The sequence below is a fragment of the Notothenia rossii genome (genome assembly GCF_949606895.1).
Source record: "Notothenia rossii genome assembly, chromosome: 2".
Taxonomy (NCBI): domain Eukaryota; kingdom Metazoa; phylum Chordata; class Actinopteri; order Perciformes; family Nototheniidae; genus Notothenia; species Notothenia rossii.
Genome location: NC_136904.1, coordinates 28,571,827 through 28,592,622, shown reverse-complemented (window position 1 = coordinate 28,592,622; position 20,796 = coordinate 28,571,827). Strand labels below are relative to the sequence as shown.

Here is a 20,796-nt window from a genome sequence, read left to right as displayed (position 1 = left end):
AATCTGTGGTTATAAATTATTAAAATCAGCATGCTATTCTGACATTTCTAGCTGTTAGAATCTTTATTTATTATTCATCTTCAGAAATCTCATTGCAACAGAGTTCCTCACACAACAAAAAACTCACTCTAATTTTACAGCCCATCATTAGAAAGAAAGGAAGCTTGTGTTGCCTTGATATCTGCACATGAAATCACATAAGGGTGTGTTTTAATGTCTTCATACACCAGTTAAATCGACTTTAGTCCTCAGCAGAGACCACAGCATGGGTTACATGTCCTCATGTGGCAGCAGCACACACATACATTGCATTTAGCTGACGCTTTTATCTAAAGCGACTTACAATAAGTGCATTAGACCAAGAAGATACAAACTTGAAGAAAACAGAATCATATAAGTACATCAGGTTTCATACAGCCAAAACATTTCAAGTGCTACTCAACTGGCTTTAGATAAGCCAGTCCTTTATTCGTATATAAGTGCTTTGTTAGTAATTGTATTGCTCAAAGTGGAGTCGAAAGAGATGAGTTTTCAGTCTCCCTCGGAAGATGTGTATGCTTTCTGCTGTCCTGATTTCAATGGGAGCTCATTCCACCAATTTGGAGCCAGGATAGCAAACCCACGTGTTTTTGCTGATGGGAACTTGGGTCCCCTTCGCAGTGCGGGTGCAGCGAGCTGTTTGGCTGATGCACAATGAAGTGCACGCGCTGGGGTTTACAGTTTAACCATGACCTGGATGTAGGAAGGGCCAGATCCATTCGCAGCATGGTACGCAAGTACCAGTGTCTTGAAGTGGATTCTAGCAGTTACTGGAAGCCAGGGAAGTGGGAACATTTAGGAAGGTTGAAGACCAGACGAGCCACTGCATTCTGGATGCGCTGCAGTGGTCGGATGGCACATGCAGGTAGACCAGCCAGGAGGGAGTTGCAGTAGTCTAGGCGTGAGATGACAAGAGCCTGGGCCAGAAGTTGCATCGCTTTCTGGGTCAGGAGGGGATGTATCCTCCTGATGTTGCATACATGTATAGAGTTACATTTAATATCAGTGGGGATTTTGTTGTAGTATTATATGCCTCTGGTACTGTATGGTCCTCTTTCCCTCCAGCTGTAATGTAGGTTGCCCTCTTCAATCTACTTACACAGGAGCAGCTTTTATGTCAACACATGAGAAGTACCGCTGTACTCGACTGTCTTCATATCCTTACAACTTAACCTAATCACCATTCAAGTATGAGGTTACAGAAACTGAATAACAATAAGGATATCCTCTTCAGTAATTTAAATCTCTCTAACACCTCTGTATATTCATTGGATTCTATATTTGGCCTCTTATCCTTACAGGTACAGGCTATTCCACAGGGTATTATAATGTAAACAACCACAGGTTTAGCTCTTAATAGGGAATTAGATAAAAGCACTTTGAATATCTGTTGTAATTGCCTTGTGCCTGCTGCAGCTATGATTGCATACCGAATGTTTCTAACTCCAGAGAGACTTTGTGGAAATCCTCAAATGATTGAGGTGGAGAATTATACAGCTGCTCTGTTTAAAGAGGACGCTTGCATCTTAATAAGCACAAATAGGACAGAAAAGTTATTCTGTGACATCTTTCGCCCTATAGGGGGTAGCCACAATAACAGAAACAGTTGAATTCAGCATTACAAACACAGCTAGTGCCTCTGAGGAGGGGAACATTAAGGACAATACCACTTTGCAGCAGATTATGGTGTGTTGGTTTGTTGGAAACTTGACCAGTATTACTCTTGTTGGAACTGTTGTTTTATTTTGGACAAGTACCTGCAGTTTACCTGGGTCTGACATACATTGCCATGGTTCCCCAGGCTTTAATTATTGAAAAATGAAATCATTCTCTTCACTTTGGGCACAGATGGTTTAGCCTGCATGCTTGGAACTCTGCGTTTACAGCCAACATGCTGCCAGTTTGTATTTACCCGATTATAACTAATGTCAGGAAATTACTTACAATTTGAAGTTTTACGCTCCACATTAAGTACATTTTATGCAAATCTTTGATGCAGGTTTGTTCTATAATCCCAAAAATGTCATTCTCATTTCAAAGGATATGGCTGTGCATATTGAAATTGTACAAGTTAACGCCTATTTCTGCCTTCAGGACATCACAAAAGACGTGTTATGATCGTACACCAAATCAATCATCTAGTTTGTTCCACAACTTCATAAAACCATTCCTTCAACTACTGTTGAAAATAAATCTTATAATGTGACAATGCCATGGGTAGGGTTCGATTTAGGGAAACATTGTGGTTTGTGTTAAAATGAATACTTTGTTGAGGTTAGGGGACTTTTCATTTTCGCAATATTAAACATACAAAATGCAATGCCTTGGAAGTAACTGAAGACTATACTATACAGGCTTAAACATTGTTTTAATGTTGTCATTAACAGATTAAGAGGGGGCGGTGGTGTTTCTCCCCTTATGTATTACTTGTTAAGTGGTTTGACATCAACAGTAACCCGAGCTGCCCATCTGTGCACTCGTCATCTGCTGTACAGACAACATTTGTTTACACCTACATAGCCTCATTCCAATTCTAGTTAAGGTCCCAAAGTTTTCAGATACAGCAAACATGTGAATGAAATTACACACACAAAATAACTCACATTTCTACACTAACGTTATTATTTAGTAGCCCTGTCTTGCTTGTACGTCTGGGATATTTACACTTTACATAATGGTATAGACATGAGCAAAAAGGAACATATGGCTTTCATATTTCACACAGAATAACAAAACATATCTTCAATAAAGTAAACAAGCTAGTAGATGGATATGATACTGTCAGAAAAAGCAAAATACAATGATTTTAAGAACATTGTAGCTACTTAAGAGTGAAACAGTGTGGAAAGCGGAATGTTAAATGAAGTATTTATGTAGCTAAAGCTTTGTGTAAGTACTCTACTGTGTACAACAAAGCTCAGACATTCCCCCTCTCCGTGTTATTCAGAGGGAGTTCCTGCTTTATGGCCCTGATGATTATCTTGAATTTTATACATCTTGCCTGGCCTCTGGGCTGGAAGGGAAAATATGCGCAGTATCAGCTGGTGTTTTGGGGCAAAATTGCTCGATCTTCAGGGTACCATTTTCTCAAGAATGATGACAGATTTGCATCCGTTTCCTGTTTCTCTGTGTTGCAGCGCTGCCAGTTACAGGGAGAGGGAGTATCCCCCACATCTCTGGTAATTGCAGAGAACAAGCAAAACATTGTGACTGGTCATCTCGAGCACGAGCGGACACTGAAAAGCAACAACTACTGGACGGGACTCGGCCCTCGAACACGTGGGGGGGAGCACCGCTGCGTCACGTCAGTAAACAAACCCCGAGGGTTAAGACTGGAGATGGAAACGAGTAAGTCGTGGCCCAAAATGATTGCCTTAATTACTACACATATACAGATGTATGGAGTGATGAAACTAAGAGACTTATAGTTCAAAGATGTTTTCTTTACATGTGAAAAAAGTGTCTTGTAAGGAACAGATGTGAATATTTTAATATGATAGAGATAATGTTTGGTTGTAACGTCGACATAATGTTTTAGTTGGGTCGGCTTTGTAGGTGTTACTGAATAGTGAGTTTGCTCTGCTTATGTGCAGTCAGCAGTAAGACTTCATCTATTTTTTATCTTGTTTCATATTGTCAACCAAACAAGGCTGGCCTGAGTTGCTCACTCAAATGCTGGCAACAAACTCTTAATTCACATCGTGTCATAATAACACATGATAATCCTCATTCAGAAAGTGTACAGGGAGATATTGGGAGAGATATATATTGACTGGCTCAATGCAACACACTGAAATACATCAGAAGAATATCCTCTTACATTAAGATCCACTTACACAAAAGCAAAGATGTCAGGCACATAAACACCCTCATGAATATCTGCCACACTCACTTTCTATTAGAGAAAATCAGCGGGTGAAACTCGCCGGGCTCTCACCGTAAAGATGAAATACCTTACCCGTAGGTTTTTTTCTCAGATGCAAATTTAGAGCTGACCAGCTGCTTTGTTGATATGTTTTCACTTTAACTGTATGCAAAAGTAACATGGACGTGTGTTATATATTTTTTTAAACCTAGCCTTGATAATTACATAACCAAAGGTGAAACCCTGAATTTATTGTATGTTGTGGACTTCTGGAAAATGTTGTGATATAGATGCACACTGAATAGCAGACATTTATACTTGTGTGTCCTAAGATGTGTTGCAGATAGAGTTATGTGAGACTTTTTACTTTCTTTGACTGTTATGACCATCAACCATAATCCTCTGTGTTGGGTTTTTTGTCCTCGCTGATACAATCACAATCCTCATATTGTTGTGAATGCTGCTCCAACATTCTTCTTAGTTTGTTATTTTCCTTTTCTTTCTTTTTTCCTACATACTGAAACATCCATCGACTCCAAAACAACCATGAGGTAGATGATGTCGTTTGTGGCGTTGGATCTTGTAACCTCCCTTAGACCTGCGTTGTTGCCCATGAAAGGAACAATTAGAAGTTGTATATTTCCTTGTGGAGGTAGTAGTTACATCATATATTTGAATGAAGTCAGTATTTTATTTTTGTCTCGGTTGTTTCCCTCAGAAGAGCTGTTTACTGAATGTTAAAGATGTTTCCTTAGTAGTAAAAAAACAACAAATGTGACCACAAAATAACCACAATAGTTTAAAAATAGATGTCAATAGTTAACTTGGGAAATCTTCACAATGAAGATGTTTTTTTTATTGTGAAGGCGTTTCTTCATATCAAAGGTTTTACCAAAAAGACCAGAATACTCCAGCACAACTGCAAGTTATTGCTTTTTTAAAACAAACAAATTACACTGAAACTAGAAAGGTAGAAAGAGTGCAATCAACTTGCATGGTAGTGGATTATAATATCAGGTTGTAATGTAGTTTAAAAATCTAATATTATTCAAGGTTAGTAAAACCCAAAAAGAAAAGCAACACAATTTGAGATACATAGCTTTGAGGTTAAATGAACTCAAAGGACTGCTCCCTTAATTACATTTAAGTAAACAACGGCTTTAGAAGAAACTTGATCCTATCAGGAAGTGATGAATACAGCAATTACCAACCAGCACACATTACTTTGACTACTTGGGTTAAAGAAATACTGTTTGGAAATGCATGTATGTGCTTTAGTTACATAAGATGAATGATTCCTCTTAAATGGGGTACATTTGAAGCTATAGGCAAGAAAACTGGGGTACATTTGAAGCTATAGGCAAGAAAACTGTTTGCTGAGCATAAACACATGTATGTATGTATCTAATCGTATCATTATCTTATGCTCACAACATAGTTCTGTGTCAGGATTGGAATTGGAAAATGTGTTGTTTTCTGGCACAAACACCTAAAGAAAAAAGAAAACACTACTTGAGCAAGGTTAGCTGTTTCCTCTCTTTTCCAGTCTTTATGCTAACTCAAAATAAGACATCTCGGCTACATGTATATTGTACAGACTGTCCACAAGAGCGAGAACAAGCATATTTCCCAAAATGTAGAAATCATCAGAGGTAAATGGATTGAAGATGAAACCGGTCTGTAGAGATATATATTTTCAGATGTGATTTGATTATACTAATCTTGTGAGAATATGAGCCTCAAGCACAAGCTGTCCCTGAGTGGGCTCTGACCTGGACTTTCAACCTGGAAACAGTCATGATGTGGGCTCACATAAGGATGTGAGATGTAGCTAGCCCACGTGCACAAATACCATACTAACAGCCAATAGTAGCCAAAAGCTGCACTGCAACAATACTGATAAATCTGTAAGAGGAAAATTAATCTATCTAGCGTCATGTTTAGCCACAGGGTATTATCACCAAGCAGCACAAAAGGCGCTAAGCCAAAGACTTCTATATGCCCACAGGTTACTATAGAGAGGAGATCAGGATCAGCGTGATTGATCCCCGGGGCCAACATGTCCAATCAAGCAGAACAAACAAGCACCAAAGGAGACTGAAGGAAATTTGTTTAACTGGACAGCCTCTAACCCATTTCCTCAGTCTATAAATTATACTCATTTATTTGGTTAGAGGCTGCAATTATGTCAAGTACAAGTTCACTTAAATCTGCTTTCATCAGGATTTCAGTAGTGACCCAGAGAGCTCAGATGTCGAAGCAGATTGAATATTACTGGAAGAAAAATCATTTATCCTTGTATGAGAGCAGAATGAGACTCGAGCACTGAATAAAAAGGTCATTATCATACTGGATATTTTTCAAGAGGTCATTCAGGTCATACAGTATGAGTGGGAAAGGATTAGTGGACACATATGGAACATAAGAATAAAGAACCAATTAATTTTCTCTTTGACCTATACCTGTAGTAAAAACTTTTGTGATGCTGTTATGATGCAGCGCAGTCAGCGAGGTTAAAACTTGTCTCATTTTATTTACGAGCTGGAAAACTCACAAGGCTACATTTATAATCTAGTTTTGAGGTGTAAAAATCACTAAAACTGACCTCATTCAAAATAATTATTGGCAGGGATTGATTTCCCTTTCAGGAGGGCTATCTCGACGTTTAAGAAAAACAGCTTTTCTGTTGAGGCTCACATATTTCTTTGGCCTAAATTACCCTGAGACTCGAATCCTCGACTGGGCAAGATTAACTTTAAGATGAATGCCTCTCCAAATCAATAACAAAGGATTTCTTCTAAAACACTACAACCAATTGACCGCCGATCTGAAGCCATGCAAGGGACAGCCAAGTGGGATTTAGTGATGTACTCTGTTTTGTTCCGATGTCAGTGTTGAAAGATTTGACACAAAACAGCCCAATCGAGCCTGAAGGGGGCTCAATCTTCATATGTGTCCACTTTTATTTCCACTTATACATGAGGTGCTGGGACATTGTCTAGGGATGTTATGTTTTATTTGTTCAATTGAGGCAAGAGGCAATTGAAAGTTAAAATAGATTTAAGCAGCTCATATCACAGAGCAGAGTCTGAAATAACCTTTAACAATGTTGAAGGTGTTATAAACAGCAATCTTTTAATGATAATCTGTCATCATTCATTGGTTCGAACCAAGCCTACTGAACTAAACAACATTTTGAGATTAAAGCAGAGAACTACTAAAACAATCCAAAATAACCCCAAGCTGCCCAAAGAAATGTTTCATCTACCAAATAAAAAAAAACTGCTTTTGCCCATTGTGATTAGGTCAGATATTGTGATACAAAAGATACTATTAAGAAATTTCGAGTTTATAGTTTTTGTATTGAATAAATTATAGAAAATCTCACTTTTAAATGTTTTTGACTCCAATAGCTGAAGGACGTCTTTAAAAAAGACGACCTGAGTAAGCCCAATATCTAGACACTGCACACAGGCAGCACTGTAGACGTTTCTGTACGGTTCAGTTCAATATTACGTACCAAAGACACTTTCATAAAGAAAAGTAATGCAGATGCAAACCAGAGTGTTTACTGTAACATCCACAGTGTTAGATAACACCAGGAACCCGTTGTAAGTCTTAATCTCCTTATAAACAAGGTAGTTTATGAGGAGCACTAAATAAAAACTGTTGAACAGTGACGCAGTTTGTGTTTGTTTGGTACTCTCGCTGGATACTATGTGACTGCATTTTGGGGTTGTTTTTCCCCATCTGCCTTCTGTGGAACAGTATTAGTGCTCTTTGGTGCAAAAACAGAGATTACAGTGTGTGCCTGGTTACATCTGTCTTAGATACAGGGAAAAATAATTCATTCCTGTATGCTGAAAGGCTTTAGACCATACTGGTGATGTCAGCTCAATTTACTGGGTTAATATACAGTTCGCCCCAATACAACTGTATCTAGGAAATACTCAGAGGTCACTACTTAATGTTTAATTTCTGTTCTCAACTAAACAACAACGATGACGAGTTGATTCAAACTTAGTTTCTCCAGACAGAATCATGAAAAAGTATTACTTTAAATATCATGTTTACCAAAGATGAGCTCACAAGTGTCCTGGCCATAAGTTGATAAGACTAAATTGTTAAATTAGACAACTAAGAGGGGACAGTACTAGTTTTTGATGTGAGCAAATTATTTTGGAGATTAGGATATTGATTAGATAATAATAGCCTTCATTAGCTTAACCATTAGCCAAATGTAACTTTGTTGTTTTTTGAACACCGGTGTACCAGAGCAGGAAGGAGACAGAAACATTATGATACGCCAGATCAAAAGGGGCATTATCTTCCTGAAGTGCTAATCGCTACAAGGGAATTAGCACTTTCACCTTTTTCAATGAAAACAAAAATGCACACATATTAACATTATCTAGTGAGAAAACCTGTCCTGATAGCTGCAGACCCCCACCAGCCGGTACGTTAAGAGCTCTCAGACCCTTGAGCAAAGCAACCGCCGGCTTCTCCTGACTGCTGCCGTCCTCTCGGGTGTCTCAAAGTGAAATGTGGATCCTAATTGCAAAAGGCCTCATACATCAAGCTATTGGACATGCATAGCTTTACAGCAAGTGCAATCAAAAATATATATTTTTGCCTGAAGATGGACAACTTTGATCGATATGAAATTCATTGCCAACTATTTTGATAATCGTCTCAGTAAGGCGTCCTCTGGTTCAAGGGTCTCAAATGGGAAGATTGGATGATTTTAATTTGGAATAAATGATAATAAATTGAATCCCTCTGAGTTTCAGGCTGTTAATCGAATAAAACTAAAAAGATATCTCATTGGGCTGTGTTATGGGCCCTTTTTAAATTATAACAAGGACATTACAGTATATATCGTTTTTTAACTATTTTTTGACATTTACTGACAAAATGAAAAAATGTAACTGAATAATTGTGAAGATGAAACAATAGTTAATACAATGAATGAAAGCAACAGAACCGTTCTAATTGATATAATCCCCTCATGCTCTGTGATAAATGGTCTGTGCTCTGTGATATGGCAATGTAATGTCTCATTACTCCCAGGCTGCTCAAAGCCCTGCCAAATAAGAACAAAATAAAAACACAAGAAAATGAATACAAACATCCTCCCCAATCGTTCAATAAAGATTTTAAGGAAACACGGGCAAAAGAAATAAAACATAATTGCCACTTAAATCTGAAAACACACAAAAAACAGAACATGTGTTATTGTGTTTTCTGTGTTTGCAGCACGCACTATTATGTTGCACTTTAGTGAAGATGTGTCCTTAATTTGTTTGGTCTATTTTTCATGTGTCTTCTTTAATTGCAGCGCTTAGAGCTCTCAAGGTTGTGGCAATCATTGAATCAAAAGTATATTTAGCTGCCTGCTGACAGTATTAAAACATGCCCTTTTTGGAAAGCACAGTACTTTAGTACACATTACTATGGTGACAGTAGGTCATTGCAGCAGATCCTTTTTCATGTGGGGCATGGCACATTTCCCCTCAACAAGCCTCCAAATGTAAAGGCCAGGGATCATTAGCATGTTTAACTGTCGATCAATGTGTAAATGGCCTTTTTGTTTGTTTTTAAAGTAGATGTCTCTGAATCAACAATCTTTCATTTTGATGTTGTTTTTCAAAGTTTGCTCCAATGTTACATAAAACAATGAAAAACAAAGAAAAGAAGAATATATTTAGATGTGAATTTGACAGGACATGGGTGGGATTCAAACCCATAATAATCAGGTGTCTATGCAAGCTGTTGCAGTTTGATCAGCCACGGTCACATTGATATGATGGTTATAATCCAGTTCATCTACATTAGTCATTATGATCACTGTCTACATGCAGAGTCGGTAGTCTTTAGATAATGGCAGACTATATCATAGTTTTTGGGGGATGATTGCGGTGGCTGCATTTGTTTGCTTCGTGTATCGTTAATATCCAACATTTGTGAGCGCCTCGTCACTCATCATAAAAGGAGGGGAATAAGCAAAAGGAAAACGGATGGTAACTATTAATGACCGTGTACAATATTTCTACAGTTCAGGTGTTGAGAAATATCCATGTGAGTTTTTGGCCAGCCTTGCTTTTAGTCTGCATGATGCTTTGTTTTGAGAAAAATGCATCCTAACCCAATGTATGTTTTATATTATTTTCCTGAGGGAGCTCCTCTCCTATCTTTCACTCTCTCCCTCTCTTTCTCTCTTTGTATCCTTGGAGCTCGTCACCTCTGACCCTAAATCTACTTTTTGTTTTATTTTTTGGTAAACCTTCTGGATTTTCTACATTCATAACATTTTGTAGACAGCAATATGAGATGTGATTGAAAATGGAATATGTGCAATGTTGATTAAAGAAAAATATAATATATTCAATAAAAATTCAGAAACAGAATTGTTTTTACATGTGCTTTTTTTAACTGCTGATTGCCTGCATGTAACTGTTTTAACATCATGAAGGTCATTACTAAAATGGCATCTCACTGTATTATATGTTTATTTGTCAGGATGGGGTTAACTGTTTTGTTTGCTGGTTGTTGAACTATTTACGTACATTGCTTGTGTTCCTAAGACAGCATCAGCTCTGTCAGCAGGGGCCGAGTATTACAGTGACATAATGTTTTCATCCACAGTGGCCTTTTATGGTGGGTGCTTCGGAAACTCGATGCCATAGCCGTTCATGTTCAACACCATTTAAATATTTTAAATGGGTCTGTTGTGGTGCAATCACTTGACTCCTGGACAGACACCAGTTCATCCATCAAGCTGCTGATAGACACGCAGCATCCAGGTTGTGCTCTGCCTCCTCGCTGCAAAACACAAAGTCCTAAGAGGCTGCAGCCGGTTCACCTTCAACCGAAACCTCCAAGAGAAAAAGCAACGACAAAAAACGTTTGCTCCAGAAAAATGTAAAAAACTAAAAGGAATTTGTCATGAGTTTACTGTGCATGTAAGCAACCCTGAAACTTTGACGTATGACTCTTGGATCAGGTCACGGTAAAGAAAGTTAGACCAGCTTTATATATAGTAGCTCACCCTTTACAGCGCTCTTCACAAAATAATATGAGTTACGCAAGGTCTATACCACACAAGCACAGAGTCATGTGCACACATTCACAGAGCAACCACAAACAAAAACAAGCACCAAACACCCAGACCAACTCATTCAGATGAATGCTTTGTCATCGTGAGCGAACCTGAAGAAGCAGTGATGCAGAATGTGCCATTGGCTGTTTTGCTCCGGTGGTTGTATTCACATAAACTATGAATGTGAACAAATAAGCAAGACTGAGAAAATTGCACAACATTTTGTTACATGTTCCTACAGTCTTAAAATATGTGTCTTTGACAAAATAATTATTTGTGAACTGAGTTCAATTAAGCTTCCCTTGGTTTGTCTGAGTATATATTGTTGAACCCAGAGTGAGGAGTGAAAAACAAATCTCCCAGAATGCACAGCTGCATCAGAGGCACAATTCCCATTTCATGTGATGTCTTGCATTGTTACTGGTGTTGTGATTTAAATTGTACGCTTTAATTCTAAATGTTTGTGTAGAAATTAGAAAATGTGTTAGACCAGGGGGGTTATTGTGTGCAAAAGTGTTTCATTGTGCTCCAAATATAAGTGCATAACTAGCTGACTAGTTCAGAATTAAAGGTGGGGTATGTAATTTATTTCAGAAACACTTTTTGTTATATTCCATGGAATGATCTTAACATCCCAATAGAAATGAATACATCAAATGCTTTGACAATAAATACATAAAAAAATGTCATCTGTGGAAGCCGTGGCGCTGTAAAAAGCACGACCAATCATCTGAGCCGGCCCGGCTAAAATAACTGGATGGCCTACCTGCCTGTCAGCCTTCCCTCTCTGCACAAACTTACGTCAGAGTACTGTGACAGCAGCGTCTCCGCTACACACGTGCTTCTGCTGCCAACGTCACCTGCTGTCTTCCAAGAAAAGACCCCATCACTCAGAGGTGTAAGGAAACACCCAACAGGGAACAATATCTCGCCACATGGTCAGAGGCTGGCCTCATACATTCATGCCAATGAATTTGGCGTTCACCGTTTCCCCTCTGCAAGGAAACCCAATGCCGCTGTACTGCATGCTGTTATATTGCCCCTGAAACCCAATCGCCCAAATCCCAAAAGCTACCTGCCCGCTCCGTTACAAACAGCCCTCCTGTCGCAGGGTGGAGGTGTCCGCCACAATTGTGCTCGCTGCTATAGACAAACTGTTCTTTTACATCCAGAAAATGTCAGGAGGCCTTCTGCCAGACCAATGCAGCATGACTAAGGCCAGTGACCTCCGCAGGGGAACATTTACCAGCTTATGCACTTAGATCCAGTGGCGCTGACCTTGGACTTGCTCCCCTGGCCAACTCCTTTCACCCTCCATTTATTACATTTGACAGTCAACGTCATTGGATAGATGTGTTGTCAAGGATAGCTATAGCATTTCACAGGTTTGCTGTATTATTGATATACTGTATGTCCAAGAGGATTTATGGAAACTTGAAGGAAAACAATTAAGATGTAGAGATAGCGATAACAATTGAAGGAAAATTAAGATGGATGTATGATGGATTGACAGGTAAACTTACTAAATGCATACATCATTATAACAGGCACTAAAAGAACTTGATAAAGAGACTAGAAAAAACAGCATCAGAATTCAAGTCAAGCAAGTTACATCAAAACATCAGTGATTTCCACTGGAGTTATCTCACAGCCCAACAGCTGCTTTGAAGTCGGAAGGCTCAAGCAGCTTGTTAGTTTTCAAATCTATCTGAGAAGAAATCAGTGTTTGGGTTGTCAGGATAAGGTGTTATTAATCTGATAAGACTGCTGAGTGTGGATTCGATCCAATGTGCTTCATTTCTCCCAGCTGGAGAAATGTGTCATGACTTATCAACATCAATCTCTGACACTTTATAATGGATAAAGAATGGATGGACAGAGGGTCATGGGTCGAAGTATCCAAAACAGGCCCAGGTATGGTCTGGCATTTCAGTGTCGGGGCCCCCGACGGTGTGTAAGTGTATCCTTGCTGCTCCCTCTCCAAGGTAAAGTGGAGGAGAGTCTATTTCTGTATGGAGACCCAAAAAAAGTGTTTTCTCTTCTCGTGGTGAACGAGACCAAACAGGATATTTAGTGTGTCCTTTTCCGACTCGTTCATCCTTCCACTGCGGGCCAGACGGAGCGCTTCCCTGTCACTGCTCTCTCAGACCGTGATGCATGATGGACCGAAGTGGTCGCACAGCTGGGTGACAGCTGAGCACATCGTCGCTCCGATACATTCGGGAACAACAGCTCAATTCATCCTGTTGCAGATTGTGCGGCTCAGTCATCGCCATTCAGTCAGAGTAGCTCGATCTCAAATTGATACCGCTTGAGAAGAGAAAAGAATCGAGGCGGTGATCTCACTGACATCTGAATTAGTCATGTGATCGTTCTCGCTCTGCTCGTCTGCAGGAGATCAATTGAAATGTATTCCTCAAACTCACGAGGAGGCAGAGAGGCGGGTGGTAACTTAGGGAGTGAGGATTGTTTCAGTGTTGAAAAGCACTTGGCGAGGTGTGTGAAGGGAAATTTCAGTTTGTTGTCATGGTAACAGGCAGTGTGGTCCATAGCAGAAAACCCATCCCTAGCATTGAGGCTCGATCAGGATCCAGCGGCTCCTCGCAGCACAGCTCCTCTCCTCCATTTTGAACATAAGAACGCCGGTTGTGTTACAAATGTTTAATGATTCGTAAAGCTCCGAATCATACGAAGTATACAGATCAGCAGAGCTTAAGAGAAACAGGCAGAGTTTCATATGTAGCGTGGGGCTGTAGTGCTATCTGTGTGAATGTAGGCTTCATAAATGCGAGGTGAGTCACTGAATTGTTGCGGGGAGTGTGAGGAAGACGTTTCTTTTCATGGTGTGCAGGATTTCAAGGCAACCATGCGTTAAGGTGAGAGAGAAAAAAGGTCAACAACAGTAACATTTACTGTAAGTGTGATACCAAACAAAGACAGAATCTGAGGAATAAAGCAACAAAAAGAAGATTTTAACACTGTTTGGTAGTGATTTGTAAATGTAGTTAACTTGTCAAAATGTTGTATTCTGATTACAGATCTGCAAGAAATATTGTCTTCAAGCCATTTGAAGTGTGGCAGTGGACAGTTCTGCAGAAAAAACCCTGAGTCTCTGCAAGGCCTAATCATTCCTACAGTACTCAAATCACCAGGACCTTTATCTTGATTACTCTTGCTTTTTGCAGGGTTTTGTAACTTGTTCTGTAAAGATAATTGAAGTGAAAAAAACCTATGAATGTATAAAAGAGACTAGTTGGGAGTACTGTAGGTCTTTACAGGATTGACGAGAGGTAATTAGTAAACTTGAAGGCATACTTAACGTTACCTTGATTACATTACTTTAGTTTCCATATGACTCAGCGTTTCTGTTTTATGAAGATGCTTACATATGGTCTTAAAATTGGATTTATTTGTTTTGTAATTGGAAAATGTTCTAAAATTGGCAATGTATTTTTTGTATAGCCCTGAAATAAAAGTTGTTTTTGTCACTTCCACGTGCCACAGATAAAAATGGCCCATCTGTCCTTTAAAGGTATCATTCAGAAATGTTTTGAAAGCCAGAATACTCTCTCAGCTATTTGTTTCAATGAAAATATTAGTTATGGAAACAAGATCCACTTTGGTCTAATTTCAAATGATTTTAGCTTATTGTTGTAATTTCATCTCTGTTTAATTACAATATTTATATTCAGAAAAGTTAGTTATGAATGAAAAGATTAAAGTAAGAGTGACGCATTAGCACAGTGATAAGCATTAAAACACAGTAAATTAACCCTTAGTTTACCCCACCTGTTGCCCTAAAAAGGATAAGTGGATAAGAATGATGGAAAAAAACGAACCTCACACACGTGACAAATATAAAGTCTTGACGTTTAAGGCTGGAAAATGGAAAGTAACCTGTCAACTGTAAGGATTAATATTAAGGTTAGGATGGGGATTAAAATGTGGAATTAGGAAAAGACAGGGGTTTAGGTTACCGTTTATATGGAGTGTCAGTGGGGGTCGTAAGAAGACAAATGTGTGTCTGTGTGTGTTTCACGGAGGAAGAGAAATCCTATCAAAAAGCAGGAACGCCGCCGTGTTTGTCTACAAAGATCCTGTGTGGGATCTGAAACTCCACTTTGAATCAGACAGATTTCCGACTTCCCTGTGAATGTAGCAAACAGAGAGTGAGAGACGCCTGCACACACTTTTTCCTTCAAGGTACACACCAGAAAAACAGACTTGACGTTCCTCTCCTCTGCCTCAGTCACACACACATATATGAAGAGAGTGAGAGTGAGTGAAGAAAGCAGCATATGCCTGCCATTCACTCCTTACTGTAATCCCCAGCGCATCCACAGCTGTAAACTGTCAGGAGTCTGCTTTGATTGTCTGTGCGCGTTTGAGCGTGAAGCCACACGTCTCCCTTTCCTTCAAGAAAACCGATCTAAAATTAGATTGACCTTTTTAAATCTTGTTCTTCCAGGCGCTAAAATAGAAATCAAATGGCTTGCAGAGAAACAAGCCTTCCCCCATTCTGAACATCACACAGTCTGCGCCTGGGAGCTCAGGCTTTGCATAAAATGAGCATTGATACATTTAGCAGTGCTTACGTAACTCACGGTCAGTTTGAATCTTACTGATGAGGCAGAAAAATACGTTGATTTCACTCCAGCTTCCATCTGCTAAGAATTTTTTGCGGTAAAGCCGCAAACATGCAGCAGCAGTGACAGCGGCGCTTGGGAGCAGGCACGGGAGTCACTAAACTGAAAATGCCACGCTGTGAAGGTAATGTTATAGAAGGGTTTGTCAGAAGTTAACCCCCCTCCCCTCCTCACCCTCCTCTTCGCAAACCTGCAAAGGCTCCACATGAATATCCACATCCAAAAACCTCAGAGAAGCTGTCAGTCTATTTTGGTGTTACCTGTGTTCAACTTTCACTATGTAGACTAAAAGCTTCTGGTAGAGATTTTTCCTAAAATAAAAAAAGGGAGTGCCCTATTTTAATATTCAAAGAATCGACACCAAAGAGTAGTTGTTTTACAAATATCTCTGGCAGTAAAAAGAATAAACCCTGTCAGTTTGCAGGATAGTTATTTTCTCTTCACTGCGTTTGGAGGCAAGGAACGCTCAGATGCACCGAAGCTTGATGGTAAGAGATACCAATACGTAAGCCGAGGAGAAACCACTCTCCTTCACTTCGATTGGACAATTCTTTATCAATTTGAATAGCACAGTCACAGGCCCATCTATTGTATTAATTCAAGAGAGAGGTGATGCATTTCAGAGGGCAGACGGGAAAATAAACAGCAGCGCAGCAAAGAGAATGTCAATTCAACTCATCACCGGGAAGCAATTACCTCTCTGTAGACTGTAGCTGGCTGCTTCTCTGCTCCACAGAAGCATCCACAGGACTTTAAGGGAGAACATACTTAAGGCCTGCACACAATCTTCCAATTCTCCCCCGGCAAAATGACCATTCAGCCATGCCAAATGTGGATCAGGAGCGAGAGAGAGATGAGCAAATCACAGGCAAAAGGAATTCTGGGTAATACAATGCCAGTGATAAGCCTTTAGATACCCCGTCCATTTTGTTCAACAGGAGCAGACACTGGATGGTTGTAGGTGGAGAGAACGGTCTCTCCACTGCTACTCCTGACGATGCAACAACAAGAGAGCAACAAGAGAGGAGATCCTTCTGCAAAAAGTGAAAATAATTTAATGGGGGAAATTCTTTTAAATACTATACTATTATACTATACTATTGTGATCCTACAATACTGATATTAAAGGTCCCCGTATACTGTTATTCATCAATATATTATTGGTCTCAGATATATACAAAACATGTCTCTGAAGGGTTTGGCTCCAAATATCAAACAGATTATGCATTGCAGCATCCCATAAACCCCTCTGTTTCAGCCCTGTTTCAAAAGTGCGGATTCTCTGTCTGTTACTTTAGATGGAAATAAGGAGCCCCTCCCCATGCCCCTCTGAGAGATATCTGGTTAAAAAGAACACAGTGGTGCTCTAGGAGGAGATTCAGGTGATAAGGGGGGTCGGGGGTGGGGGGGGGGGTTACCTTGTTCGGTGAATGGCTAATGGTTACACAAGTCAAAAAATCGTTATGACATCGTAAAGTGGCTAAAATCTGATCAGCTCATTTTCAGACAGGTTTTTACATAAATGGATCAGGACAGAAAGTGAGTGAATCTTTTTTCCTGAAACTTTCAGAATCTCTTTACACAGAAGCCATCTGAACTGGCCAGATGTATGGAGAACCGGGATGGAGGGCTCGTCTGAGGATGAGAGAGAAAAAGTGTATTTTGCATAATAGGAGACCTTTAAGATGTGTGGATGGATGAGTAGAATTAACTGATATGGGACAGCGTGCAACAACTTAGCATCACTTATCAATATTAAAGCACTTGTGCTGTTGGGTTATGGACAGGTGTGTTTTTTCCAAACCGGTTTCTAATTGGACTTTCTGGAACAGCATGGATACGGACATTAAGTGAGAGGGGGATGGTAATAAAGTATTCATTCCCAACTTGGAACGTTGTGGAGACTAGATTTTGACAACCCATATATTTTAAATACCAATGGTGAAACCATTTCCTGATTATTAAATAAGTAAAACAGGATATTAATGGTCATCTGGAAAATCTTTTCTGTTTTCAGCTTCAAATTTGATGTTTTCAGCTTAAAAAATGTAAAGATTTGCAAAGTTTTATATTATTGTAAACTGAAAACATTTGTGTTTTGCTGCATTTGAATATGTCACCTTGACAGTGGGTAATTTTCTGCTGTTGATTTTAAATAAAAATGTATCTTGGAATGTATTAATTCCTTCATTTTGACTGCAGCATTTTGCAAAGAAATACAGATACATTATCAAAATGATATAGAACAAAATAATAAAAGCTTTAAAAAAAAGTATTGACTTCAGATGACTCATAGATTATAAAAACATCGTTAATCATGTATCACCAATTGCATTTTAGTGAGATGTCAATATATTAAAACAGTAAACCCAGATTGCATTATTTATAAACTCACAGTCCTGAACTTTTCAGATAAACTTGATTCCACGCAGTGATGCAGTGTCAAGCAGCCACAGCAACGTCCTTATTCCGGATGAGAAGTGAAGGACGAGGTATGTCAAACCAAGACAGATGGGAAGCACAGTCCCTTAAGCCCACTTTACTAATTAAGGTCTAATGATATGTGATGTAGAACCCCCTCCCCAAGCTATTTTTCACCACATGTTTGGGTACATAACACTCACGACCTCTGGCTTCCACAGATGCTGTTTCTGAAAGGCACGAGGTGGCCTTTTGCTCTGTTTACTCGCTGCATGTAGACGACGGAGAGAATTTTAAATGAACTCATGCTCTCGGCTTTGCACAGTGTCGATGAATGGTTAATGTCCCATCTGCACTTACTACGGGTCAGTCCAGATCTTCTCCTGTTATCACATTGCTCCTATAAATTGTCAACAGGCCTTTCACTGAAACACTTGAGATGGTTCGAGTTTCAGGGGAGCTTTCTTTTCAATGCTAGGTATTTTAAATGCACACCAAAGCACCAATTACCAGGAGGAATGACCTAAATCAGCTTTTATCGATTGAGATGTTGACATGGTTCAAAATAAAGCGGTTTATTTAATAACACAATTTTCATGGATCAATTAAATAAATAGGGGTAAAGTCAATTCAACAGTCACTTCCTCTTATAAAAACAAAAAAAGTATTGTCTTGCATGTCCAAAGTTGGCTGAGGCACAGTTACAACATCCATCTAGAGACATACAGGGACTGAAAGCGATCAGGCTCAAGAGATTAGGTTGGTCAAAGTGTCTTCATAAATAACACACCAGATGGAGGTGAAGAGTGGCGTTCCCTCCACTGAGACTGTTTAGAAGTTAAGTGGGAAGTTATTTTGGGTGTACTTAAATCAAAAGTCCCTTAATATTTCTGCAAAACAATGGCAGGTAACCGGCAGTTGGAGTTCTTCCAAGGCTTGGAAAAGAATAGGACTGTTGAATGAATTCAAAAATATTTGGTTATTTGAAGTAAGAGGAGCAAACAAGTGTACTTAAAAGGGAAGTGAAAAGGCGCATTTTCTAAACAAGCACTGGGCTCATTCGAGTGTAAACAATAAACATGTAAGGTAAATATTGCACAATTGGAAATCTAATAAATCAATCTGCATTTTAAACTAGATCACTTTCCGATTCTAGGTCATGTTAGTTAGGGTAACTATGGTAACTATGGTTATGTATTTTTTCCCAAACTTCAACATCAGATTATTTCTCAGAAACAAAGGTTAAATATTTCAAATGTAAAGCCACAACATAAACCTAGAGGATTGTTAAATTGTCCAGTTTATTGTCTTTGTTGAGGATCATTCGGGATGTCTTATAAAGCAAATTATGAATTAGTATGGGAAGAACAACCCTGAGTTTATTATTGAGTATGTACAACAGCACGGCAAAAATAAAATGTTAGATTAAATCACCTTTGTAATATTTTGAGTCAGTTAAACCCATGTATTGTCCCAAGAGACAGTTAACTTTTTGAGCACCAACTATAGACACACTGTTGCTATGGATACCTGCAGTTCTATATACTCTATGTTTGGTGTTACAGTAACAATGTTTTAAGTGTTTTGTTTTTATAATGTTTTACCAGAAAACTTCGAGCCAACCACAAACAAGTATTGTAAGCAGCAACTACGGCTGCTGGACTACGGCTTTTTCACTATAAAGCTAACAGAATATTTGGGACAAAATTGGATTATTAAAAAACCCACACTGCATTTCCTGGTAAACACTCCCATGTAATATTCAGTAGTATTTCTAATTGCACTAAATCTATGCACTGGATTTTATCCTTGGCACATATTTGTCAAGAACATCTTGGACGAAAAGTTAGAAGTACTGAAATATGAATGTTTATAAATGATCCACTGTGTACCAAATCACTAATGCAGAAGCTGCAGCAGAGAGCAGATGAAAGGCGGCTGACAGCAGAGAGTATGACTGCTGAGAGGCTTCTGGGAGAGAGAAGCAGGGAGAGGGAACAGAATACAGAGTCCCTAAAACATCCTAACTGTTAACAAAATAAAGCCTAATACAAACACCTGCTCTTTGTTTGTCCCTTGATATGATTCCTCCCTAAACTTAGCAAGCAGCAACTCCATCAAGTTTAAGCATCTCTCCCAATGAAAGCCAGACTGATAAACTGGCCGTGCTGATATAGGAAAAATTGAAATTGAAATACCAGTGTATAAGTCAACCAAAAAGATTCCCAGAGGTTGCAAATCATTTGAATTCAGATGAGTAAGCAGTTCTCATTTGCAAAGATACTCCCTTCACCTTAAGGGAGGGTTTGGTCATACAGCAGGATAACAATACACAAGTGTCCCTTGGGCTGATCACAACAAAATGTGCTGACGTTGCCGATGTGTTTCCACGGAGAGAGTGGGGCTGCCTTGGTGTTGCGCACTGCTGAAAATGATCACCAAGCACGCTCGAAGTTTAAAATATTTAAACTTTGACCACTTTTACCGGACCTTTTCGACATGCAACCAATCAGATGAAAGCTGAGTGAAGCGTTGCAAGCTAGCAAAGTAACAAATAAAGCAAAACAAAAGCTAACTGTTTTCACTGCGTATCATGTGAATTCAGCTTTAAATGTGCAGTTTCATCTCACAGCGTAAAGCCAAAGATGTTGCACTGAATGTTCATTTCACATTCATAAAGCAGTCAAAGCAATGTGGCAGAATCTCAGAACCACACCTTATGTGCA

The 20,796-nt window shown here is 39.2% G+C and overlaps 1 protein-coding gene across 1 annotated transcript in view; it reads left to right on the top strand.

The window, feature by feature from the left end:
- The window catches only part of kcna4 (potassium voltage-gated channel, shaker-related subfamily, member 4), a 62,324-nt gene extending 52,071 nt beyond the window's left edge, over nt 1-10,253 (top strand). The window contains exon 2 of the mRNA XM_079665982.1: nt 3,177-10,253. The gene's annotated coding sequence lies outside the window, so the exon portion shown is untranslated. The remainder of the gene's footprint in view (nt 1-3,176) is intronic.
- Nucleotides 10,254-20,796: the final 10,543 nt, after the last annotated feature.